This window comes from Vipera berus (assembly GCF_964194415.1).
Source record: "Vipera berus genome assembly, chromosome: 2".
In the NCBI taxonomy this organism is placed as follows: Eukaryota; Metazoa; Chordata; class Lepidosauria; order Squamata; family Viperidae; genus Vipera; species Vipera berus.
Window position 1 is genome coordinate 85020670 of NC_138203.1, and position 27245 is coordinate 85047914.

The following is a 27245-nucleotide window of genomic DNA, read 5'->3' on the forward strand; positions in this document are numbered from 1 at the left end:
TCCAGAATTTCCCAGCCAATTAAGTCTTAAAAGTTGTCAAAGTTAGACACCCCTGCTTTATCCTCTACTTTAAAACTAACAATAGCTAGCTAGCATTTAGTTAAATAACTGTGATGGATGTATGCATCTGAATGAAACAAGTAAAGAGGGCAGCACAAGTGGAAAAGGCATAGGAAACCCTAATAATTGTAGCTGGGCAGACCATATTGTATCAGTTTAAAAAAATGGATTGAAACAAATGAACAATGAGCTTTCAAGAGGTATTAATCATGACAGCTATACGTTACTTTCAGGATCAAAGCCAATATACCAGAGAGCATAAATAGAAGCATGTGGTCTTGTAGCCACTTAATTGGCCTCCTTAGGAACAAAATATACAAAATATACAATGATCTAATAGTGCTCTTCTTAAATTCCTATGTTAAACTTGCCTGACTACAAATCAGGAGACACTCCATCTATATTTATTTTACAATTATTTCATGGAACATGAAATAGATGGAACATGAAATAATTACATGGAATATGTAAGAACATGCTTATAATAGATAATTTCCCAGTAACTAGAAACTGAATTCAGAGATGAAATTTAGATAAACTGTTCAGAAATCTATTTGGGGGATTCTTATGAATACCTATTGATTAATCAATTATTTAACACTAAGGAAAATAATCAGCCTTCTCCAGCTGGATCCGCATTCTTAATCAATTTGTTGAACTATAACTCTACAAAAGAAAAATCTTTCTCAGATACTAGACAGCAGGTGCCCAGTAATTTTTCTCTAGTAGCTGTCTAGACTCTAGACTAAAAAGTTGAAAAAAGAACGGAGAAGAAAGGAATAGCAATCCACTTCCACAGCCAAGGACTGTGATAGGATAAACTAAAGCAGCTGACTAACCATATGACACACTGGTATTTTGGACAGTTCATTTATGAATCAGAGTTTGCAAAACAGCTGAAGAATATGACATACATTATACGCATTGTCTTGCTAGGTTTCAGCAATATACACAGATGGAAGAACATACACCTTGTAGCAACATGTTAGTTATTTGGAATAATGTATTTGCTTTAGAATGAGTCAAGCATATTCAGGTGGCCAAGTGCACCTGGTTTTATACCACAGGACTAAAACGTTTGACAGAATAACTCAAAGCTGAATTGGGACAAAACATTACAAAGTTAAAGCAAAAGAAATATTCTGTCAAGAGGTCAGCAGACCAAATCTACTGACAGGAGGATTTTGTAGTATTCATGAAAAAATAATGAGGTGTTTTTTTTTTAATTCCAGAAGCAGAAGTCACCTTATGCCTGTCTCAACACAACCATTTTATTTCTCTCATTTGATTCAAATGTTTAATCACTATAAAAGAAACTGCATGATCAAGGCATCCCATACCATTACCCTTCAAACTGAAAACATACATAATGATGAAGCTAGCTAGGAAGGTGTTCTCCATATTTATCATCACCACAGTTCAGGTGATGAACACCAAAGAAAGAATAAATGGTTATGAATAGAGCCAAACATGAGTCTTAATAGGATATAGATGCAACAGTCTGAATATGGCCATATTATTGGGCCATGTTGAGTTTGGAAATGTAAATATCAGTTATTGAATCAGCGAGTCATTTGACTAACTCTGTGCTGGTTTCCACCGAAAACCACTTCTACCTTTGTGATATTTTGGTCTTCGCATGTCTTGAATTATATCAGATTTAACCTCCCATCCAGGCACAGTTACTCAACGCTCTGTCACTTTACAGTTAGACAACTGTTGTTTACGCTACACAGGGCTGTCTTTAAGGATCATCTGAAAACTTCAGCTGTGGAAGCATGAAGCAATCCAGGTAGTTCTGGGTCTATCTAGATTTCTCCATAGGATACCAGTGCTATGGAAGCTCCATTGGCTGCCAATCTGCTTTGGGGTTCAGTTCAAGTTACTGGTTGCCTTTTTAAAGTTCTAGATCAGGGGTGTCAAACTGCTGGCCCGTGGGCCGGAAACTTCACGCGGAAGCTGTGCCCACCCCATTGCCGGCAATGACAAAACAGTCCTGATATGTTGCACAACGTCACGTGACGTCGTGAATTTGACATGTCTGTTCTAGATACTTCAGTGTCTGGTTGGATACAAGACTTGTTAAGTGACCCATCATCAAGAACACACCATCTAAAAAATCACAAAGATGCATTTCTCACTGATGGCCCCTTTCTGTGGAACAGCTTGCTCTTCAATATCTGGATCAACCCCACCTTGCTGAGATTCAAAAGAGCCTTAACTCCATGGCTCTTCAGGAAAATGCATGGGGACAATGAGGATTGACCTATCTCCAACAGATGGTGCTGTTAATTACTAAGATTACATTTTAATGCTTTTTGTTGCCTGATGTAAGCTGCTAAGGCTTTTGGAACTGAGTGGCATACAAATCTTGTTAAGTAACCTCTGGCTGTAATCAACTCCCAGCAACTTACAGTACAGTAATATAAAACTGACACAATAAAACTACTTCGGCATTCTCTAAAATTATAAAACTGTAATGGCTTCCTAATTCTAATTAAGTATTAGGTTCAAGAGCTCCATCTTCAAGACCTTTGTGAAAGATGCCAAGGTAGATGCAACATGAAACACTGGGGGCCACCAGAGAAAAACCTCCATTCCCTTAAGCTCAAAAATATGGGGCATCCTACGCTACCCTACCTCAAATGACTGTGCCAGAAGGGTCAACTCTAGTTGGACCTAATGGGCCATTGCATTCTGCCCCAAATTCTTCCAAGAATTTTCTAATTAAACTACTTGTTTTCATCGTTTGAGTGGTGAAAATGATGTCAATCATTACTGGCAAGGGTTCCCACTCAAGATAGAGCTACAACGGCTATATCAGCCAAGGTAAAGCAGAAGCTCCTCTTGTCACGATTCCCCGCAGGCATCCAATCATAACAATGAAGCAATTACTCCTGTATGATGGACCTCCTTTTTTTAGTAGAAATGAAACCCCATCCAGAATTTAAAATGCAATTGTGTTTAGCAATTCTGACTTGTTGGGGTTCAAGCTCACTCTGTTACAGCCCATCCAAGCCCCAACAGGCTCCACACTGGATCAAGACTTCCAAAATATCCTCATTCTGTCTGGCAGGAGAAGGAGCTGAAATGTACTACTGGTGTCATCAATACTAATGATGTTTTACTTTGAGCCCAGGGATGAGCTCTGCCAGTGGTTGCAAGCAGATGCTAAATAACAAGAGAGAGGGCTAAACCCTGCAGCACTGGACAAGAAACGACCCAAGGACATGTCCCTTCATTCCCCACCAACTTCAACACCAACTTCATTCCCAGTTTTCACAAGTAGTCCAGAAAACTCCCCATATCCAAGTCCTTAAGGGAAGACCAGACTAGGAAATACTACTTTTATTATAATACAGTAATAGAATCGTGCAAGGTTGAATGCACCTCTCCCTTTATCTTCAAGATAAGTAGGGAGGGTCAAGTCTGGGTCACTTTCCCAAATTACATTTCTGCTTCTGACCCAATTTTCTTTTATCTGACTGTCTAGGCTGCAGCTCTTCCTCCTGCTGCTCAAGGTTGTTTCTATAAGTATAACCTATTCAACCCTAACTGCTCTTTAGAAGGCCAGATCCTGAAGCTAAAACTTATGAGAAGGAAGGACTCACTGGAGAAGAGCCTCATGCTGGGAAAGGTTGAGGGCAAGAGAAGAAGGGGACGACAGAGAATGAGGTGGCTGGATGGAATCACTGAAGCGGTAGGCGTGAGCTTCAATGGACTCCAGAAGATGGTAGAGGACAGGAAGGCCTGGAGGAACGTTGTCCATAGGGTCGCGATGGGTCGGACACGACTTCGCAACTAACAACAATTCAACCAGTGCCCAGGTGTGAGTCCTGATGGAAGAGAAAACAGATAATCCCCTCCGATGTAGCATCTTGTGGCTGAAGACACATCACCTTCACAACAAGGGATAGACACAGAACAACAGTTATATAACATTACTGGATCCAGAGAAGGTCTCTTAACAAATGACTGCAACTCTACCTCCTTTGAGACATCTGCCACAGTTCCTTCCCCCAATGGGTCACTAACCTCTCCAATGATCCAGCTACTCATTGCTACATGAATGAGTTAGGAGGGGAATGAGTAACTCACAGCTCATTCTAAAGAGCACTCTATCATAGTCTACCAGATGAAATGACTCCCAGATCACCACACAGAATTGCCCCAATTATCACTTCAGAACTTATCCATGCAAAGTCAGGAGCCAGGCAAATCTGAACAATTCTATCAGCAAAATGTCTCCTACATTGTACCAAGGTCATGCAATGTTATAAAACCAAAGTGAAAACAGCTATACCGCTATGGAACAAATTATTTCATAAAAGGAGGGGAAGAGGAATCCACTGCTGAGAATTAAAAATCTACAGCACATGTATTTAGTCAATTACTTTTATTTGAAATACATAAATTAAATGAACTTTAATATTAATAGTATTGTGCTTGACACACAGTCTATTTTAACTAAGTACCGCCCAGAGACATGATTCAATAGTAACATTTGATCATTAATTACATGGGGGACAAATATATTAGCTGTATTTAACTCATTTCCTTTTAATTAAGCTTAAATTTAATTTTTGCTTAGGCCTTGCCCAATTCTTCACCCTGTTCGTTATTACTTTCTGAGTTCAACTCCCAGCATGCTACTCAGAAGCACAAAAATAACCATACCCCTTATTTAAAACTCTTCATTATTTTTTCAAACCTCTGGCACTCAAAATAAGACAGAGTCTGAAAATAATTATTACACCCGCCAATTGTTACTATATCTTAGAGCAGGGGTCCCCAACCCCTAGTCTGAGGCCTGGTGCATTGGGAATTGGGCTGTGAAAGCAATGGCGACAGTGCAAAGCTGCATTTGCACAAGCAGCACACAAGCAAAACCATTCCCACCCCCAGCCCGCCATCGGTCCACAAAGCTAGAAAGGTTGGGGACTGCTGTCTTAGAGCACAGGATATATATTTTGGGATAAAACCTGAGCGCATTACTTTATGAGTCCAACTTCAGTAGACAGCCAGGACAATTTAAAGAACAATCAAGGGGCACTGATTCAAAATGCTAAAAACTGTAAAAATAAAGGTTGTATTTCATTATATTCTGCATTGTACAGGAGGTCAGAATGGAGTATTAAAGAATACCCTAAAAATTCTAAGAAGAATTGGCAACAAAATTTGTCGTTCCCATTAAATCTGTATTTCTACTTTTCATCCCTGCCTTTGCCAAAAAAAAAAAGGCAGCCAATTATTCGAGGGGGAATAAAATGGGAAACTGTAGAATCAACAAGGGCAAAAGCTACAACGGACTGCAGATGTCTCCTACTCAAAACAATGGTCATATTGTATTGTTTTTGTTGTTGTTACGTTTGCACAGCATCCTTCACCTCAGTGAAATGAAGAATGTGTGCCTACTATCTCTTTTATGTTCACTATGCATATTTATTTCACCACATGCACAGAATCTGCGCCACTTGACAGCTTGTGAGGTTTCTTGCCCTATCAACAAAATGAGATGAACAAACCAAATTCGTTGGACAAATAGGATTCTGCGTGCTTGTAAGTCTTTTAATATTTGTGGTGCACAAAATAAGATTTTTTTTTTACAATATCATAAATTCTGGCAGAATGCACTTTCATGAACTGAAAGAATTCTAACACAAAAAAAGGAATAACAAACATATAGATATAAGGGCAATTCACCACTGACTATCAGAACAGTTGCAAGTAATGCTTTCAGATCTACAAGTAGCCCTTGTTTAGTGACTGACTTAGCAACTGACCGTAGTTATGACAGTAATGAGAAACTAAACTTGAGACCAAATCTTTGCATTTATGATCTTTGCAGGTCTGTAAAGCAAATGAAAGATGAAGTACAATTGCAAGCACAGCCTCTCACACAGTAGTCTCCTTAGTTGAACCCTGGATCCAACCACACACTATAGCAACATCACGTGACGTGTCGCAACACATCGTGACTTTTTTTCCATTGCCGGCAATGGGGTGGGCGCGGTTTCGCCATGACGCATCTGGCCTGTGAGCCGGTAGTTTGACACCCCTGCTCTATATTAAAGAAAAACCTTAGTTAGGAAAACATTGTCTGATTCTTATCTCTATTCTCTGTCTTCACTATCTAATAATGTTTAGTAGGGCTACTAATCATCTGGTTCATACAGTTATATAAAAAGCATGATTTCACTCAGGGCTAGCATCCGAAGGATGTACATGTTTGGTACTATGTTTTTTCAACATGGGGATTAGCATAATTATAGAATCGGGAAAATGTTATTATTATTGTATGAATTTGGTGTTTGAGAAAGCTGGATGCTCTACAAATATTAGGGAGCTTAGGGATAGATTGTCCTGGGAAAAAATCTATGTGGTTGTTAAGACTAAAAAGCGACTCAATGGCACATAATAATCAGGCTTAATATTGTTTTTCTTTTTTTCTCTCCTCTTTCTACAAAATCGGGTTTCTTCTATTTTTGTTCTGTTTCTCAATTAGTTTTACTGTTTAATATTTATCTCTTGTAGTTCTGCACTCCATTTTTTTGTAATCTATAAAATACAATAAGAATGGGACTACTTATGAGCCTTGGTGGAGCAGTGGGCTAATGCCTCCTTAAGTAACACCAGCTGCCTGCAATTAGTGCAGGTTTGAGTCCCACCAGGCTCAAGGTTGACTCAGCCTTCCATCCTTCCGAGGTAGGTAAAATGAGGACCCAGATTGTTGGGGGCAATAAGCTGACTTTGTAATAATGCCGCTTGGGGGCGGGGGGCGAAGGCCCTAATATATAAGCAGGCATATACATAGAATGAAGGCTATTGCTAAGCACTTTGGTTTGTGCTTAAATTGTAAGCCGCCCTGAGTCTTCGGAGAAGGGCGGGATATAAATGGGATTAAAATAAAAAAATAAAAATAAAAATACTGTATATGGAAATGAAAAGTCATCCTTAAATCATCAAATGACATCTAATTAAATGGATCTAAAAGGAATTTAATATACAAAATTAATAAGATTACTCATAGATCAATTCCTTGAAAAATTATTATTCCCCCCTCCATTTATTTATTCTGAATACTTTCATTTTTCCTCTAGCAATAGCAATAGCACTTGCACACTGCTTCATAGGGCTTTACGGGCCTGTCTAAGCGTTTTACAGAGCATATTGCTCCCAACAATCTGGGCCCTCTGTAATGTATATGTACAAACGTTATTAACAAGTTAGAACCGTTATTCCGTTTTATTCTATGAGGTAAACACCACTGACAGGGAAACACGCGGGAACTTTGACAGCTGTCAAAGTTCCCCGCCAGGGTGCAGGCGCAGCCATTTGACAGCTCGCGGCTGTCAAAACACCGAAGCCGACTCACCACGCGGAAAGAAGAACTGTCAAGACGCGACGGCGGTGATTGGTTCAGCTAGACGCGGCGCCAAAAGAAACGAACCTGATTGGACTACACTGACAGCTGCTGGCTATAAAAGCCGGACAAGTTATACTGTTCTCTGCCTTGTTCTAAAATAAATTCTAGTTAAGTAACCTGTCGTCCCGAGTGGTCCTTCGGCCACTTCACTGGCGACGAGGGTGGGATCGCTCCGGAGCTGAAGTCACGGCCGAGGAAGGGAATTCCCGGCCAAGAGCTGTCACTGGAAGTTTTAACTTCCGAACGGAGCGAGCCCAGGACCGGACGACATGGCCAACTTCGGGCGTGTGAGGGAATTCGATACCCGCCATCTGGAGAGATGGCAGTCACACCTGGAGCAGGTCGAGGGTTTCCTCGTCAGTAAAATTACCGACGACAGAGCAAAGGCCGCCGCCCTCCTGTACATCAGTGTACGACGACGCTGTCGGGCTGTTCAGCCCGGTGCCCATCACTGAAGTCTCCTACGCGGACCTGGTCGACCAGCTCAACAAACATTACATGCCAGCTCGCTCAGAGCTGTACTGGCGAGTACAATTCGCCCAGAAGAAGCAGCGACCGGACGAGCCCGCAAACGACTTCATCGCCGGGGTGAGGCATGCCGCTCGTAACTGCAGCTTCCCTGACCTGGAAGACCGCATCCGGGACCAAGTGGTAATAGGCTTAAGGGATGAACGTCTGCAGAAAAAACTTACATCAAAGCCCGACATGAGCCTAGCCGAACTTACCCGAGAAATAATGGCCTATGAATACAACCACAAGAAAAAATCGACCACACCAACACCAGAAAGTCCAGCAACCGTATACCACGATAACGCAACCTTCAGTGACGACGAGGAGTCAGTAGACTTCACCGACGGAGAGGCCCTACAACGCAGGATGGAGCGACGACAACAGCGAAGAAACGACACATCAACCCGCCAAAGAGACAGAAACCCCCTGCCACCACGACACGATCAACGAGCTACCTGCGCCAGCTGCGGGGGCAACCATGCCAGGGGAAGCTGCCGGTTCTGAAACGCAAAATGCCACAATTGCGGTAAAACCGGCCACATCAAGCCAGTGTGCCGAAGCCGGCCCCGCGACAATGTGCATGATCTGGAGGCCAACCCCCCAGGTAGGCCAACCGCCCATGTCAACAGGGGAGGAACAACCGGGGACCTAGTGGGAACAATAGACAAGGTGCACAGTCTAAGCCCGAAAGTAAAGATCAGGGTAAAAATTCAAGGAGTCACCTGCAACATGGAGGTGGACTCCGGGTCAGCAGTCTCCTTAATATCGTTTAAAATGTATCAGGAGATCTGCCAACAGAGTAATAGGGAAATTCCCCTTAAAAAAACTCAGGTCCACCTAGCAGACTTCCAAAAAACCCCCATTCCACTAGAAGGGAAGGCTAAGGTCGCAGTAGAATACAAAAAATTCAAGGGAACCCTAGAAGTCTTAGTGACTCCAGGGAACCGCACCAATCTAATTGGGCTGAACTGGTTCAGCCCCCTGGGCATCGCCATTACTGGGGTAAACACAGTGCAAGCCTCAAGCCTCGAAGCCGTCTGCAACAAGTATGCAGACGTCTTTGATGGCACACTGGGGAAATACACCGGCCCTCCCATCTCCTTAAAATTAAACCCAACCATCCAACCCATAAAAATAAGGGCTAGGAGGGTTCCATTCGCTCTCAAAGAAAAAATAGAGAACGAATTAGAACGCCTCGTAAGACTAGGGGTACTGGAACCTACTGAAGGGGGAAGCTGGGAGACACCAATAGTCACCCCAATGAAACCTAACGGGGAAATTAGATTATGCGCAGACTATAAGGTGACCCTTAACCTAGCTCTAAGCCCCCATGCTTACCCGGTGCCAGCGGTGAGGGACGTCCTCGCTTCCATCCGCTCCGGCGCCATTTTCGCAAAACTTGACTTGACGCAGGCGTACTTGCAACTGCCTGTCACAAATGACACCGTGGCAGCTCAAACAATTGTCACGCACCGTGGAGCTTTTAAAGTAAAAAGACTTCAATTCGGCATCTCGGCAGCCCCGGGTATCTTCCAAGGTATCATGGAGAAAACCTTAAAAGGAATACCCGGGGTCTGCCCCTATTTCGACGATGTCCTCATCGCCGGAGAAAACGAAGCAAACTTAGCTGACAGACTGTCAGCTGTGCTGAGCCGGCTCAGAGAAGCCGGTCTCAAACTAAAACGAGAAAAGTGCTCCATCGGAGTCACTACCACAGAGTTCCTAGGGTACAAAATAGACGCCCAGGGCATCCACCCCACTACAGAAAAATTAAAAGCTATTCAAACAGCTCCCAGTCCGAAAAATAAACAAGAACTCCAAGCCTTTTTGGGATTATTAAACTTCTATCATGCCTTCCTTCCCCACAAAGCCACTATAGCCGAACCTCTCCACAGGCTCCTGGACAAGGGCACTGCCTGGTCCTGGACCAAAACGCATGAAAATAGCTTCCAGTCATTAAAAAATATCATTTGTAACAGTTCAACTGTCACACTCTCTAGAGAAGACACACCAGTATGCGTCGCTTGCGATGCATCTCCCTATGGAATTGGGGCGGTGTTAAGCCACCTATACAAGGATGGCACCCAAAGACCCATAGCCTTTTATTCCCGCACACTTTCAAAAGCTGAAAGAAACTACGTGCAGATCGACAGAGAAGCGCTAGCAATAGTCGCAGGGGTAAAAAAGTTCCATGACTATCTCTATGGCAGACCCTTTACTATATTCACGGATCACAAACCCCTGCTAGGAATATTCACCTGGGACAAAACAACCCCACAGATTCTATCACCAAGAATACTGCGCTGGTCCACCTTCTTGTCAGCATATTCATACAAATTAATACACAAACCAGGGAAGGAATTAGGACACGCAGACTGCCTCAGCAGACTGCCCATTCAAAGCAATGACACTGACCCAGCTCCTGCAGGGCTCATTCTGGCAATATCACAACTTCCAGACTGCCCCCTTTCCGCTAAAATCATAGCTAAAAATTCAGCTAAGGACAAGGTACTCAGCAGGATTCTTAGGTGGACAACCACAGGATGGCCAGCCAAAAATCCACACCCACAATTCCAGCCATACTATAACAGACAAAACGAAATCTCATCACACTTGGGATGCCTTCTGTGGGGAAACAGAGTAGTAATACCAGACAAAAACATAGCACAAACACTAGACACCCTACACGAAGGACATCCAGGCATAGTTAAAATGAAAGCCCTATCCAGGAGTTATGTGTGGTGGCCAGGCATAGATAAGGATATAGAAAAACATGTGGGAGGGTGCTACCCCTGCCAAACAACAAGAAGCGAACCACCCCAGGCCCCAGTACATAGATGGGAAACAACAAAAAACCCATGGTCACGCATACATCTAGATTTTGCAGGACCAATCCAAGGGCAGAGTTTCCTAATAATAGTTGACAGCTACTCAAAATGGCTAGAAGTAATCCCCCTTAGAAAAACCACTTCAGGAGCCACCATACAAGCCCTTAGAAAGATCTTCGCCACCCACGGCCTCCCAGACACCATGGTTTCAGACAATGGACCACAATTCACCTCTCGTGAATTTCAGATGTTCGCTATGAAGAACTGTATTAGGCTGGACACGTCTGCACCGTTCCACCCATCGACGAACGGGATGGCTGAAATTATGGTGCGCTTGACTAAAGAAGCATTAAAAAAGTTTGTAAAGGGGAACTGGCAGCGACGACTCAGACAGTTCCTGATGGCACAACACACAACTCCCTGTACGGCAACCGGCAAGACACCAGCGGAGCTAAGATGGGGAAGGAGACTGACAACGCGGCTCGACAGACTGCATCCCGACACTTATATTGCGGAACCGGATCACCCCCCCCCACCCCGTACATTTAAACCTGGGCAAATGATCTGGGCACGATCATATACACCCAAAAACAAATGGGTCCCAGGGACTGTGTTACAACAAACAGGACCCATTTCCTATGTAATACACACGCCTACTGAAGGCAACCTGCGACGGCACATAGATCAGCTCAGGCCAAGACAACCACAACACCACCCAGACCTTCCCCCACCGGACAGCCAAACCCCACCACCCTTAGACATCATACCTGCACCAGATCAGGAAGAAGAGGAGCAAGAAAACATACCACCACCGGAACACGAAAACGCACCACCCCCAAGACGTTCTAATAGAAACAGAAGAGCACCAGCATATTTAAAGGACTATGAATGGGCCGGCTCCAACAACCAACAAGGGGGAGGAAACAATCCAGGGGAGGGGTAAGGGGTGTAATGTATATGTACAAACGTTATTAACAAGTTAGAACCGTTATTCCGTTTTATTCTATGAGGTAAACACCACTGACAGGGAAACACGTGGGAACTTTGACAGCTGTCAAAGTTCCCCGCCAGGGCGCAGGTGCAGCCATTTGACAGCTCGCGGCTGTCAAAACACCGAAGCCGACTCACCACGCGGAAAGAAGAACTGTCAAGACGCGACGGCGGTGATTGGTTCAGCTAGACGCGGCGCCAAAAGAAACGAACCTGATTGGACTACACTGAAAGCTGCCGGCTATAAAAGCCGGACAATTTATACTGTTCTCTGCCTTGTTCTAAAATAAATTCTAGTTAAGTAACCTGTCGTCCCGAGTGGTCCTTCGGCTACTTCACCCTCATTTTACTGATCTTGGTAGGATGGAGGGCTGAGTCAACATTGAGCCAGTGAGGATCGAACTGCTGGCAGTCAACAGAATTAGCCTGCAACATGGCATTCTAACCACTGAACCACCATTGGCTCTATCTCTCTTTCTTCTCTCTCTCTCTCTTCAGGCCATCCTAGCCACCCACACATGCATTCACTTTCATGCACCCACAAGCCATCACATTTACACAAACACATTCTTATAAACATCCATGTAGACATACTTAACAAGAACATGTCCGTTCTTCTTTCTCCTCCTCCCTATCCCATTCCATTGATCTCCATAGGTTTTGCTCTTAAATATACCTATTATTTCTCTGATTTCATTATCCTAAGATCATTTCTGCACAGGATCTAATGCTTTTCTCAAGTCCTTGATTCTCTTAATGCAGTGCTGCCCAATCTTTTTCCTTCATTCCCAAAGCTGTTTATTGGAAAGTCTTAATTCAACTTTGATGGTTGATAGTAAGACCTTTCCTTCAGCACCATTGCAACTTCAAATGGCCAATGAAGGAATGGTCATAACTTAAGGATTACACATCTTATAAAAATGATATAATTGAATATTTATTTCATTTCAACAAATTATCAATGGTGATTCCATCAATTTTCAACTTAATGAGAATATTTTGGGTTATTTTTAATATATTTTAGTACCCATGGCATTCTTTAAGTTAATTTAATTGTCCCTGTAGTGATAAGTAATGGATTCATGTGCTGTTACCCAAAGAAAAACCATTTTTACCTAATTTGGAGTAATTTATCCAGATTTGGGAAGTATTGTCCCAATGCATTTTTCCTATGCATTGTGAACCAAGAATGCAAAAGTCTGGAAAGGTGGAAAGAGAACCATTTCAAATGCCAGCTAGTCCTCAGTTTTTTATTTTTTTATTTTTTATTTTAATTCCATTTATATCCCGCCCTTCTCCGAAGACTCAGGGCGGCTTACAAGCTTAGCAGTAGCCTTCATTCTATGTATATGCCTGCTTATTAGGGCTTTCGCCCCCCCCAAGCGGCATTATTACAAAGACAGCTTAATTGCCCCCAACAATCTGGGTCCTCATTTTACCTACCTCGGAAGGATGGAAGGCTGAGTCAACCTTGAGCCTGGTGGGACTCGAACCTGCACTAATTGCAGGCAGCTGGTGTTACTTAAGGAGGCATTAGCCCACTGCTCCACCAAGGCTCATTGTGTTAAGAACACAAAGTAATATGCCCTAAAGGCATTTAGAACCAGGAAGAAAATATATTATGATTAATAAATTTACAAGGAAGACAGATTTTAAATATATGACTCCAAAATGTATTTAAAGAGTCTTCAGGAAACTCATTAGCATAATTATAGAATTGGGAAAATGTTATTATTATTGTATGAATTTGGTGTTTGAGAAAGCTGGATGCTCTACAAATATTAGGGAGCTTAGGGATAGATTGTCCTGGGAAAAAATCTATATGGTTGTTAAGACTAAAAAGCGACTCAATGGCACATAATAATCAGGCTTAATATTGTTTTTCTTTTTTTCTCTCCTCTTTCTACAAAATCGGGTTTCTTCTATTTTTGTTCTGTTTCTCAATTAGTTTTACTGTTTAATATTTATCTCTTGTAGTTCTGCACTCCATTTTTTTGTAATCTATAAAATACAATAAGAATGGGACTACTTATGAGCCTTGGTGGAGCAGTGGGCTAATGCCTCCTTAAGTAACACCAGCTGCCTGCAATTAGTGCAGGTTCGAGTCCCACCAGGCTCAAGGTTGACTCAGCCTTCCATCCTTCCGAGGTAGGTAAAATGAGGACCCAGATTGTTGGGGGCAATTAAGCTGACTTTGTAATAATGCCGCTTGGGGGCGGGGGGGCGAAGGCCCTAATATATAAGCAGGCAAATACATAGAATGAAGGCTATTGCTAAGCACATTGATTTGTGCTTTAGATTGTAAGCCGCCCTGAGTCTTCGGAGAAGGGCGGGATATAAATGGGATTAAAATAAAAAAATAAAAATAAAAATACTGTATATGGAAATGAAAAGTCATCCTTAAATCATCAAATGACATCTAATTAAATGGATCTAAAAGGAATTTAATATACAAAATTAAGATTACTCATAGATCAATTCCTTGAAAAATTATTATTCCCCACTCCATTTATTTATTCTGAATACTTTCATTTTTCCTCTAGCAATAGCAATAGCACTTGCACACTGCTTCATAGGGCTTTACGGGCCTGTCTAAGCGTTTTACAGAGCATATTGCTCCCAACAATCTGGGCCCTCATTTTACTGATCTTGGTAGGATGGAGGGCTGAGTCAACATTGAGCCAGTGAGGATCGAACTGCTGGCAGTCAACAGAATTAGCCTGCAACATGGCATTCTAACCACTGAACCACCATTGGCTCTATCTCTCTTTCTTCTCTCTCTCTCTCTTCAGGCCATCCTAGCCACCCACACATGCATTCACTTTCATGCACCCACAAGCCATCACAGTTACACAAACACATTCTTATAAACATCCATGTAGACATACTTAACAAGAACATGTCCGTTCTTCTTTCTCCTCCTCCCTATCCCATTCCATTGATCTCCATAGGTTTTGCTCTTAAATATACCTATTATTTCTCTGATTTCATTATCCTAAGATCATTTCTGCACAGGATCTAATGCTTTTCTCAAGTCCTTGATTCTCTTAATGCAGTGCTGCCCAATCTTTTTCCTTCATTCCCAAAGCTGTTTATTGGAAAGTCTTAATTCAACTTTGATGGTTGATAGTAAGTCCTTTCCTTCAGCACCATTGCAACTTCAAATGGCCAATGAAGGAATGGTCATAACTTAAGGATTACACATCTTATAAAAATGATATAATTGAATATTTATTTCATTTCAACAAATTATCAATGGTGATTCCATCAATTTTCAACTTAATGAGAATATTTTGGGTTATTTTTAATATATTTTAGTACCCATGGCATTCTTTAAGTTAATTTACTTGTCCCTGTAGTGATAAGTAATGGATTCATGTGCTGTTACCCAAAGAAAAACCATTTTTACCCAATTTGGAGTAATTTATCCAGATTTGGGAAGTATTGTCCCAATGCATTTTTCCTATGCATTGTGAACCAAGAATGCAAAAGACTGGAAAGGTGGAAAGAGAACCATTTCAAATGCCAGCTAGTCCTCAGTTTTTTATTTTTTTATTTTTTATTTTAATTCCATTTATATCCCGCCCTTCTCCGAAGACTCAGGGTGGCTTACAAGCTTAGCAGTAGCCTTCATTCTATGTATATGCCTGCTTATTAGGGCTTTCGCCCCCCCCAAGTGGCATTATTACAAAGTCAGCTTAATTGCCCCCAACAATCTGGGTCCTCATTTTACCTACCTCGGAAGGATGGAAGGCTGAGTCAACCTTGAGCCTGGTGGGACTCGAACCTGCACTAATTGCAGGCAGCTGGTCTTACTTAAGGAGGCATTAGCCCACTGCTCCACCAAGGCTCATTGTGTTAAGAACACAAAGTAATATGTCCTAAAGGCATTTAGAACCAGGAAGAAAATATATTATGATTAATAAATTTACAAGGAAGACAGATTTTAAATATACGACTCCAAAATGTATTTAAAGAGTCTTCAGGAAACTCATTAGCATAATTATAGAATTGGGAAAATGTTATTATTACTGTATGAATTTGGTGTTTGAGAAAGCTGGATGCTCTACAAATATTAGGGAGCTTAGGGATAGATTGTCCTGGGAAAAAATCTATGTGGTTGTTAAGACTAAAAAGCGACTCAATGGCACATAATAATCAGGCTTAATATTGTTTTTCTTTTTTTCTCTCCTCTTTCTACAAAATCGGGTTTCTTCTATTTTTGTTCTGTTTCTCAATTAGTTTTACTGTTTAATATTTATCTCTTGTAGTTCTGCACTCCATTTTTTTGTAATCTATAAAATACAATAAGAATGGGACTACTTATGAGCCTTGGTGGAGCAGTGGGCTAATGCCTCCTTAAGTAACACCAGCTGCCTGCAATTAGTGCAGGTTCGAGTCCCACCAGGCTCAAGGTTGACTCAGCCTTCCATCCTTCCGAGGTAGGTAAAATGAGGACCCAGATTGTTGGGGGCAATTAAGCTGACTTTGTAATAATGCCGCTTGGGGGCGGGGGGCGAAGGCCCTAATATATAAGCAGGCATATACATAGAATGAAGGCTATTGCTAAGCACTTTGGTTTGTGCTTAAATTGTAAGCCGCCCTGAGTCTTCGGAGAAGGGCGGGATATAAATGGGATTAAAATAAAAAAATAAAAATAAAAATACTGTATATGGAAATGAAAAGTCATCCTTAAATCATCAAATGACATCTAATTAAATGGATCTAAAAGGAATTTAATATACAAAATTAAGAAGATTACTCATAGATCAATTCCTTGAAAAATTATTATTCCCCCCTCCATTTATTTATTCTGAATACTTTCATTTTTCCTCTAGCAATAGCAATAGCAATAGCACTTGCACACTGCTTCATAGGGCTTTACGGGCCTGTCTAAGCGTTTTACAGAGCATATTGCTCCCAACAATCTGGGCCCTCATTTTACTGATCTTGGTAGGATGGAGGGCTGGGTCAACATTGAGCCAGTGAGGATCGAACTGCTGGCAGTCAACAGAATTAGCCTGCAACATGGCATTCTAACCACTGAACCACCATTGGCTCTATCTCTCTTTCTTCTCTCTCTCTCTCTTCAGGCCATCCTAGCCACCCACACATGCATTCACTTTCATGCACCCACAAGCCATCACATTTACACAAACACATTCTTATAAACATCCATGTAGACATACTTAACAAGAACATGTCCGTTCTTCTTTCTCCTCCTCCCTATCCCATTCCATTGATCTCCATAGGTTTTGCTCTTAAATATACCTATTATTTCTCTGATTTCATTAACCTAAGATCATTTCTGCACAGGATCTAATGCTTTTCTCAAGTCCTTGATTCTCTTAATGCAGTGCTGCCCAATCTTTTTCCTTCATTCCCAAAGCTGTTTATTGGAAAGTCTTAATTCAACTTTGATGGTTGATAGTAAGTCCTTTCCTTCAGCACCATTGCAACTTCAAATGGCCAATGAAGGAATGGTCATAACTTAAGGATTACACATCTTATAAAAATGATATAATTGAATATTTATTTCATTTCAACAAATTATCAATGGTGATTCCATCAATTTTCAACTTAATGAGAATATTTTGGGTTATTTTTAATATATTTTAGTACCCATGGCATTCCTTAAGTTAATTTACTTGTCCCTGTAGTGATAAGTAATGGATTCATGTGCTGTTACCCAAAGAAAAACCATTTTTACCCAATTTGGAGTAATTTATCCAGATTTGGGAAGTATTGTCCCAATGCATTTTTCCTATGCATTGTGAACCAAGAATGCAAAAGACTGGAAAGGTGGGGAGAGAACCATTTCAAATGCCAGCTAGTCCTCAGTTTTTTATTTTTTTATTTTTTATTTTAATTCCATTTATATCCCGCCCTTCTCCGAAGACTCAGGGTGGCTTACAAGCTTAGCAGTAGCCTTCATTCTATGTATATGCCTGCTTATTAGGGCTTTTGCCCCCCCCCAAGCGGCATTACTACAAAGTCAGCTTAATTGCCCCCAACAATCTGGGTCCTCATTTTACCTACCTCGGAAGGATGGAAGGCTGAGTCAACCTTGAGCCTGGTGGGACTCGAACCTGCACTAATTGCAGGCAGCTGGTCTTACTTAAGGAGGCATTAGCCCACTGCTCCACCAAGGCTCATTGTGTTAAGAACACAAAGTAATATGTCCTAAAGGCATTTAGAACCAGGAAGAAAATATATTATGATTAATAAATTTACAAGGAAGACAGATTTTAAATATACGACTCCAAAATGTATTTAAAGAGTCTTCAGGAAACTCAAGTCTCTGCTATCATCATGATCACCCTCACTCATAATTATATCTTAAAATTTTGCCTGGTGTTAGTTCTCTTTGCAAAACCCAATCAATTCTCTGTTTTCAGATGCTCTGTCTTTCAGGCTCAGTGGATGCAACTGACCCAGAATAACCTACCTCATCTCTGCAGAAATGAAATAAATCCACCGCAATGCATATATGACCTGACAGACTTCAGATTTCCTGTGGAACTTCTTCAAGTCAATAATAGAGATAATGCAGTTATAATCCGTGAGTTCCTCAACCAGATTTTTTACCTGCTTTCATATGCCCATCGCTACAAAGTCTGGAACTCAACATGTTTTGAAAACGTAAAGATTGTCCTTCACCAGGTAATAAACAATCTAGAAAGATGCTTGAATGCAGCCAGGATGCAGAAGGAACCAAAAAATCGTGACAGTGTAACCTCTTATTTGCCAAAAATAAAAGTGAAAAGATATTTTAAAAGAATGATCAATTTCCTAACTCTGAAGCAACACAGTAGCTGTTCCTGGAAAATTATTCATTTAGAAATTGAAAAATGCATGATGTTCATAACCCGTCTTCTTGAAAAGCTGAAGCAATAAGGTAACTTTTAAGTGTGCTTTATAGACAATGTGAGAACTAAGGCAGCAAATATTAATTTTAAGAATATATTGGATTTTCATAAGTTCTTATCTTGTAGATTTATAGAAGATAAGACATTCAGAAATTCTCATCTATAAACCAAAATAAATACAACTTGGACAAGAAAATAATTGAGAGATGGATATATTATACTAGTTTAAAATAAACTACTATTATGTGAACAAGCAGTATGGTAGAACAAACAACTCTTCCATCTCTTAAACTGGTCGGTATCTATGGAAAAATTATGCTTGGATATATAAATTCAAATTATGGGGTACTCAAATTAGCTAATATCATCAGACAATTTAAAATTGTATTTGCTGAAAAAAATGTGCTTTTTCAGAACGATTTACATATAACCATGGGTTATGAACTAACAGATATGTCTCTTTATTAAATTAATCCATTTGTGTGAAGCAAATATAATCAAACTATATGCACCAATATGTTGCTGACACACCCCGTTTTTTCCCCAACTAGGTAATTTTTTACTTAAATTTTGTGAAAGGAAACAGTGAATGCAAATCACATATACTCTGGAGAACTTTATAATGTTCATGGTGGCCAGAAGTTAGAAAACTAATTTTTATAGCAATGGGAATTATGAATAGATAGTATTTTGAGATTTTACACAATACCAATTGTTATAGCATAACTATAAATATATAGTTTATATATCCTTTTAATATACATGCAATCATCTGGCATTTTAATTTAGTAAGGTAAGGTTTAGATAATAACTAAGTTACAGGATAATTTTCCTCTATATCTTATTTTCATTTTACAACTTAATGTCAATAATATCTGCTTATGTTGGGACAAGTAAGCACTGATTTTATTTTAGAATTAATTTTTTAAATCATGCTTTAAAAATATCAAAAATCAATTGTTCTATTCTTGAAAAATAGCTTTCTTTAAAATCAGAATTTAGCACAAATAGAGTAAATCATTCCACTCAAACTCCATTTCTAATCCGTTTGTAAAGTATCAAGAATATTTCTATGCTGATTAAAAATTAAGGAAGATTTTATTTATTAACTTACAGCATTATGCAAAGCATCTAGAGAAAAATTTCACACAATCTCTTAGTCCAGGTGTCCCCAACCCCCCCAGTCGGTGGACCGGCACCAGGGCACGGCATGCCAGAAATTGGACTGTGGACACAAACGAAGCCCCATCCATGGGATGCCGGGAGCACATAAAACCACACCCCCTCCGGTCTATGGAACCTCTCTCCACGGAACCGGTCCCTTGTGCCCCAAAGGTTGGGGGCTACTGTCTTAGTCCAAAAGTAGTCATTCTCCCTGAAAAATTAAAGCAGTCACTTCCTTTGAAAGAAGTTGCACTGCTTAAAAACTGCCCCAACTGTTGTTCAATCTATGTGTTAACCATGAATTGCACCAAGAACTGCCTAATTGACCATACTACCTACCCATTGTACCAGTTGTAACAGACTGAAGGAAGGAACAAAATGCATATCTACCTACCATAACTTTACTAACCTTGAACAACTCCTTTGCCTCAGGTAAATATATAGGAACACAGCAACAGAAACTACCATGTCCCTCATTTTTCTGCTCATAAATGAATCCACTCATCCAAAGATTCTGTCAACGGGCAGGAGAAGGATGTATTATGGCTGCAAAACCATTCCATCAGGTTCTAGATTTAGTTGACACACTATATTTTGAGCAGCTTATTGGAAGACAACTGAATTCATTCAACATCTCTTCCTCAATCATCTGATCACATCTCTCATTAATCAGATAATGAAAATATGCCTCCACAAAATTCCACTCTTATGCAGCAATGCATCCCACTCTCTACTCTTCTCTTATTTTATTGCCATTCATATTACCGGTAATTCTCTTAATAAGTCCAGAAATTATCACAGAGAACCTACTACTGGAGTCCTTTTTAATAGTCAGGTACATTCAGTAACAATATTATTCAGTGGGTGAGAACGGTAGTATCATAAATGCCAAAGACAAGGCTGTTTAGATCTCTAATCATTTTCAAATTGACGTCCTGCAGATGTGTGAACTGAACTATAACACCCTTCAGCCCAAAACAACGACTACCTGTGTTTATCACTCTAAGAGATATAGAGGGCATCTGACTGGCAATCAAGTCAACCTAATTCCCGTAGTCTATCTAATTACTACTTTCAAATAATTATTTACTTTGAAATTATTTTAATTATTACTTTTAAATAAAAAATGGTAATGTATTGAAATATAAAAGGCAGAAGCGTCTGCAAAAAGGCAAAGCACTGCTTTCATATCCTGTTTTAAGTATAGAAAACTTAAAAGATGCCAAGCTGGCCACTGGTGGAAACAAAACAGCTGACTAATATGCTACAAATATTCCTTGACTCCCAACCGTTCATTTAGCAACTGTTCAAAGTTGTGACAGTGCTGAAAAAAGGGACTTATGACTGCTTCTCACACTTACAACTACAGCATCCCAATGGTCACATGATCAAAATTCAGGCCCTTGGCAATCCGCGTGTATTTATGACATTTGCGGCATGCCAGGATCACATGATCCCCATTTGTGACCTTCCCAGCTGACTTCCAACAAACGAAGCCAATGGGGGCAAGCTGGATTCACTTGACAAACATGTGATTCACATAACAACCATGGCAAAAAACATTATAAAATTGGGTGTGTCTCACTTAACCACTGCCTCGTTTTGCAACCAAAATTCCTGTCCCACGAGTCAAGCTGTTACCGGTACAAAACTTTTCTTTCAGTCTTAACAGTTTTCTCAACCAACTGCAATAATGGCACTAACTCTTCACCTGTTTTCCAACAGGCAGTTTTCTATCCATTCGCTCAGGATTATCAATGGACGTAACAAAAATATCAATGTCAGAAGTGATCTAGACCATTCAGAACAGTAGCAGCTTCAATTAGTCGTGCATTTTGCTGCAGCTATATTTGCCAACTTCATATTTATGAATGAAGAACAATTACAAGTTGGTCTACCGAAAAGCCACAGAAATTCATTATTAATTCCATTTTATCTTTAAACATGTATGCTGGACTTTCACAACAAAAGAGCTTTTAGAGTCTTTAATGAATTTAACCATAAAACAAATATACACTGGAACTGCACTTTCTCATTTTTGCACAACTGTGTTAGTCTTTGTCAAAAGATCATAGCTTTGAAGATGTTTACCCAGGGAATTGTGAAGAGTTTTGTCACATAAGATAGCTTCATAAGCATCGAGCTAAATCTTGTTTTAATAGATCAAAACATCCAAAACACACCTTATGCATGCTTGTCCAAGCTACGAACACCCAAAAACAGAATGTTTTTTACACAGATCTCTAGATTAAAACTCCAGCTAGCAAATCTATAGTTGCTATAGCTGCGTATTCTAAACAAAAAATACATGTCATTATATAAACTAATGGAAGTTTATTGCTTGCATCCAAGTAAAATAAACCCTCCCCATATGCTAATTTACCATAAGCAAATTTGAGCATCTGTGGGATGTTTCCTATATGTCAATTTACCTTAGGTAATCTTCAAAATCTGAGTATTTACAAGGTCATAAGAACCTCGGTGGTGATGTACGTTGGCATAATTTTCTCAAAAGGAGAGCAAAAACAGCCACATGGTGCAATCTTGTTCTTGCTCAGTCAGCTTCTATTATAAGCAGACATATCTAGACTTGCACTCACAATCTTCAGTAAATATTCTGTGCTATTATTTCTTTATTATTGCTTATTTGGTATTAGCTTTATTGTCTGTTTCAAAAAACTTCATTGTAGACCATAAAAACATTAGACGGATTTTCTTAGTTATATTGTGCCTATCTGTCTGTCTGCCTATCTATCTCTATAACATTCTAAGATTACTAATTGTCTATTATCGCCATTTGAGAATTTTAAGTAAATGCATCCTCAGTTTTGCAAGGAATTACTGTACAGAATTTATTGACAGCACAAGAAAACATATGGAAAAGATTGATTTACTGGTTGTCCATATCTGGTGACTGTCACAAAGCTGATACCAATTGTTTTGGAGCTCAAAACAAATAAGTCAATCCAAGGTAAGATCTCTTGCAATGCTTTTAATTCTTTGTTGGCAGAATGATTATTTCTTAATCAGAGTCTTTACAAGAGGAGAGGATGATAAAAAGAATGACTAAATCAACAAAGACTCTACTAATATGACCATTTTGTCAGATGTTACTATGTTGCTAATCATCAATGATTCAAGAAGGTAAACCTGAGCAGTATTAACTATGTCCAGGTGATAAAAAAGAAAGGAAAAGTAAAAACCACAGCTATTTTTAGAATTAAGCAAAAAATAATAATCTCAAGAATTAAACATAAAGGTTTGAATCTAGTTAAATCTACACAGGGCTTTTTTCTCATAGAACGCTCAGAACGCAGTTCTGGCACCTTTTTTTGATGGATTTTTTCAACTTTTGCACAAGCTGTGCTACTCCCTCTATTGGCTTTCAAAAGCCAATAGGAATTGCTGCTGAGTGCGCCAAAAGACCCGGCCGGCAAACATTGCACATGCAAGTTGTCTGCAACAAAGGCGAGTTGGCAGGAACTCTGCATACCTCCCTGCTGCCCAACTACACCATCTCCTAGTTGTAAGTAAGAGAGGACCAGGAGTGGGAGGTGGAGAGCAGCACTTAATTCTGCCCTGCCGAAAAAGCGGAGTCCATGTGCACTCCTGCCTCGTGCTCACCCGTGTCAGCCAGGCTCTCCATGCTGCGCTGCAGCATAGAGAGCTTGGCACCGAAGCATGGAAAACATGTGTGCGCCTGCCTTGTGCTCACCTTGTGTCATCCAGGCTGACCACAAGTCAGAAGAAAACGCAGTGGCAAAGAAACACCCTCCTCAAATAACTCGCATTTGTCAAGTCCACCCTTCCCTCTGCAAGACCCTTGGCACAATGGGGAGGCAAGGCCTGGTGAACACAATTTCCTTCTCCACCTCTTTTTAATGGTAGTCCTGAAGATACCTGGAGGAGATGGGAGCGGCAATGCCACGGTGCTGTGGGAACCGCGGGGCCCACTCTACACGGCGGGGCTGTGAGGGGCAGGCAGCGGGGCGGAGGCGGTGCTGGCAGGGGGGGTGCAGGTGCTGGGCATGGAGGTGGCACACGTGGGGTGCAGCGGGCAGCTGACCTTCCATGGGCCGGGCCAGCTGGTGGCCTACCTGGTGCTGGACCTACGCCGCTGACTCCTCGCCCTGCACGCCTATGTGGCTGCCCTGGAGTGCCTGGCCCGCGATGCCTGCCGCCACCTTGGCCTGCCCGCTGCCCTTGTCCTCCCGCCGCCCCGGCATCTAGCTTGGTGACTGCAAGCTTTGCGCCATCGGTGTGCATTGCAGGAGATACATCACCTTGCACGGATTGGCCCTGAACTGCTGCACTGACTTAACCTGATTTGACCACATTGTCCCGTGTGGCCTGGAGGGGCTGGGGGCCACCTCCCTCAGTCAGGAACTGTGTCTCATGGCTACTATTTTAGTGGTTATCTGGATTCTTGCAGATTTTGTATGTCTATCTGAAGTGGTAATCTTAAGCATTTTTTTCATAAATTACTTAAGGATATGCAACTATATTTTCTCATATTTATCTAATGTTACTTTTGCATCTACTTTTTTCAATCCATTTTCTTTCTGTCATTAATTCCCCAAGAATAAGAAATGTAAATTGTAAGGTCCTCATAGCACAGTTCTATATCATTATTAAAATACACTGGGCAATTATGGACATATTCATTCATATTCATAAATAGATTGAATTGTAACACTTTCCCCCTCACCTAAGCCTGTTCTCTTGTGTGTATAATTTGAACATAGCCTGGCCATTTTTTATTAGCAATTGTAAAGAAATAGAAACAAAATGTTTAACTTATGTATTAATAACAATTTCTTTGCAATTCACTATCTTGTCAGTAACATGACTCCATCAATTAAACACATATGTTGAAGGCAGCATATGCACTTGTATTAGACATCTATTATCTCCCACTGCTAGTCCTCCCAAAAGGAACTCAATATGTCATACTATATATGCAAAAGTTGTCTCCTCTATTAAAGTGCAACACATCATTTTCCAAGTAAACAAAAAAAATTTCCATCTTTACTATACCCACCTGCAGTATATAAACATGGGGGAGCTATCCCACAATTTTTCACCCCTATGGCAGCCTACTATGCTGTCTTCATGATAAATTTGATAAAACAGAACTTAGTGTTCTAAGTTCATCATGAACTAAGTCTGATGAAAATAACTATTTTGGCAGGGATGAATTAATAGCATGCATTTTGGGTTATAGAATACCTTATTATAAAGTGGGCCCAATAAGGATTCCAGCCACCTGACTTGGATCCCTTAGTCAAAGTTGTCAACTGTTCTCCAAATGCTGCATTTCTCCAAATTTGCTGACTTTGACGAGGTCAGGCTTTTCAAGGATTCAGCCTCTAGCTTCCTTTTACATAAGCCTACATCCTTTCCATTTTTAACAAGCATTGCTTGAAAGGTGAGAAACAGGTCACCAATCTTGCAGCTTTGGCAGTAGCCCTCTTTTTTCCCCCAGTAGCTAAGAAAGAGATTCTGTTTTGAAGTTCCCACGTTGTGTCTATGGAGAGGATAGATGAATTAAGAAAAGGCTGCTAAATAATATCGAGAACAGCCACTGCTTCATCATTGTTATTATTTTGCCTTAAATTGGTAATCCTCCCCCCCCATTTTCAGAAAAGGAGGCCTTGACATTTTTTATTTCAGGTTTCACCTCCTTTCAGATACAAATCAAAGGCATTTAAAATAGCAGATCCTGAAGAACCAGTCTGAGATTCCATAAAAGCAGTAAAATCAAGCTCCCTTAACAGAAGCAATGGTATAAAACAGAAAAAGAGTTGGTAATAATGGAATAATCTAAGATTTCTAAATAGTTTGAGGTGGGGGTTTTTTGGTTAGCTTCTATGCCCCCTCCCTCCCTTTTTTCAAACTGGGTTATCATTTCCTTCTATTCAAACTGGGTTATCAAAACCTTTTTTTATCAGAACTGTTCCCACTGTCCTTTTCAATTCTGGCTACTTGGGGTTTTAAACAAAAGCTCATTTGCTGCTCTTGCTTCACAAAATAAGTAAATAAAAACTTCCTCTTTTTTGTGAAAAAGTCGGTGAAAAAAAGTTGTTCATCCCAATGGAAGAAAAGCTGAAAAAGCAAAATCCGAAAGAAAAAGGGAGGTGTTTCAGATGCTTGACAGAAGATCAGGGAGAAATTATTTCAATCACTTCTATTAAAAAAAAAAATAGGGAAGCCACTGCTGCTGTCCTGGCAATTTACCTGGGACCGAGTTTAGTTAAGCTTCATGTGGTTTATTTTAAGCCTGTTTTTCCCAGAATGGCATGGTTAGCTACTTGGATGTGTGGAATGTAATTGGGACACTAAACTTTCCCTGAATTGAAATAAAATATATGAATCTCCTTGGCATTAATCCTCACACAAATGCTACATCCCTTTCCTTTTACCCACCCCACAAAGTGTTGAATCTGTTGCAATTTCTGTCTCCTGGTCAATTAATCTTGTTCCTAATAAAAGGCCTCCTATACTAAACTAAGGCAGGAGTTAAACACATGACTCCAGCAACGATTTCTTCCCTTAATTCAAAGGGCCCTTTACAGCCATTGGAAGGAGGGGGGGGGAAGGAGGGGGGGAATATCAGCAGCCCCAGTTGCTAAAAATCTCGGGGGGTGGGTGGAAACAGAACCAGTAGTCCTTGACTTACGACCACAATTGAGCCCAAAATTTCTGTTGCTAAGCGAGACAGTTAAGTGAGTTTTGCCCCACTTTACGACTCTTCTTGCTACAGTTAAGTGAAGCACCGCAATTGTTAAGTTAGTAACACAGTTGTTAAGTAAATCCACCTTCCCCATTGACTTTGCTTGTCAGAAGGTTGCAAAAGGGGCAATCACACGAGCTTGGGACAGGGCAACCGTCATAAATATGAGTCAGTTACCAAGTACCTGAATTTTGATCACGTGAGCCTGGGGAAATGCGGCGAGGGTGGTTAAGTGTGAAAAACCGTCATAGGTCCCTTTTTCCCCCCCCTCATGCCGATGCAACTCTGGTCACTAAAACGAGCTGTTGTAAGTCGAGGACTATCTGCAATAGGTTCAAGTACACCACCGAAAAGAAGCCGCCATAGCCCGATCCTCCGTGCCTTTTTCTCAACCTTGCAATCGGCGCCTGACTTCCGAGTTGAAACAGGCGCCCAGGATAAGGCGGCCAGCCAAATTCAACCAAAAATTTAGGAGCGAGAGACTCACCAAGAGCCGCCTGAAATCATTTGGCTGCGAAGGACGAGGAAAAGCGGTGGGGGAGACAAAACTTTCCCGGCGCAACGTTGCATAATTCAAGATGCGCAGTTTTCCCTCCTTCTCCGCTTCCTCGGCGAGATCATCACACACGCACGCACGCACAGACACACACACACACACACATTTC

General features: G+C 40.8%; 1 protein-coding gene across 1 annotated transcript in view; it reads right to left on the reverse strand.

Annotated features, from left to right (window-relative positions):
• Positions 1 to 27245, reverse strand: part of MOB3B (MOB kinase activator 3B) — a 104460-nt gene that overhangs the window by 76261 nt on the left and 954 nt on the right. The gene's annotated exons all lie outside the window — the stretch shown is intronic.